This window comes from Ostrea edulis, chromosome 6 (genome assembly GCF_947568905.1).
Source record: "Ostrea edulis chromosome 6, xbOstEdul1.1, whole genome shotgun sequence".
Lineage (NCBI taxonomy): Eukaryota > Metazoa > Mollusca > Bivalvia > Ostreida > Ostreidae > Ostrea > Ostrea edulis.
The window spans coordinates 74,513,612-74,515,130 of record NC_079169.1 but is presented as its reverse complement, the minus strand read 5'-3'; positions in this window follow the sequence as shown (position 1 = coordinate 74,515,130).

Here is a 1,519-nt window from a genome sequence, read left to right as displayed (position 1 = left end):
AATTACCAAGTTTCTTATACAAAAATGCTATTTGGTATTAAACACAGTGACCCTTTATCCATAACCACGTATCAAATATTCCTTCTATACTCTCAGACATGCGAGAGGAAAAACAAAATGCATGGCCTATGTAAAGGCTTTGGTACTCAGGCGACCGTTAAGGCTTGTGGGACTCTTGTCTAAAGAGTAAAGTCTGACCGCCTCCAAAAACAGCGAGTGCACTAGTGTGATTAATATGAGTTCCTCTATTGCAATGTGGATCTTTAACAACAACAGCCCCCCCCCCCCTCTTTAGGCCAACATGAAATATATGTGTTTCCTATTTCACTCCTAAATATATTTAGGTAGGGTTGTTAGGCAAAATTTTATTGCATTGAAACATTTTATTTGAACTCTTAGTTTTTATTACGCTTTCAATACAGGTCTATATACATTACAAATACTTTTTAGACATTTTTGAAGATCAATTAATAGTAGTTTTAATGTAAATCAGAGAAACTCTAATGCAAAAAGAATTTTGTTTCCAATTTCAGGACTTCTATTTTCTTTTACATACATGTATATTATCAATAAAATATTTAGGGTCGGCAGCAAAAGGGTAGGTAGCGTCGGGCAACCGGAAATACATGTACATACATTTTATTTTGGCCTTATCAGAAATATGTATTCCATGCAAACGGTGACTGGATTTTGGTGCAAGCATTCTACATCTTTTTCAGTTGTATAAAGACGAGTGCCCATTCGCTTTTTGTTGATAGCACAGGGGCTAAGCCCGTTTTGGGCCCGAACTCTGCGATACCATAAATATAGAAAGGGGTCTAACTCTGACACAGATAAAAAAACTAACCACTCGCTTCAAATGCCTAAAATATCTTAAACTAGGTAAGCTATGCGTAATTTGTCGTTTTCCTTGCATAGATTAATGTTTTAACTACTTGCATGCCAAATTTCAAGTCACTGGTTCTTAAAATAACAAAGATATACGTCATCGTTCTCTCGATTTCTCTTGTTTATTTTTACTGGGACATTTACCGGTCCAGGTCACGGAGTCGTTTCTCGCCTATGACAACATCGAAATTCAGACTAGTATGGAAGATATTGGACCTGTCAATTAAAATTTCACATCAATTATACGCTACTTACTTCCTCATATTTTAATAATGTTCTTCGTGTAGACGTTACACGACTTATTTTTCCTCAGCAGCATCAACTGTTGACAAGCTCTGTCATTTCAATGAATACACTAAATACCCGAAATGTCTAAAACTTTAAAGAAGGGGAAAATGGGTAATAATAATCTAAAGGAAAGAGAATAAACAAAAAACAAAAAATTAAAAAAGCCAAGAAATAATGTTCAATTTCCTTCTCTAAGTGCAATATCACAAGAATAATGTTTTGATCAGTTTTAAGGTATTTGAGATTTTACGTCTATCGGGTATTTAGTGCGTTCATTAAAACGGCAGCTCTTGTCAACAGTTGATGCGGCTGCACGAAGAACATTATTAAAATATGAGGAAGT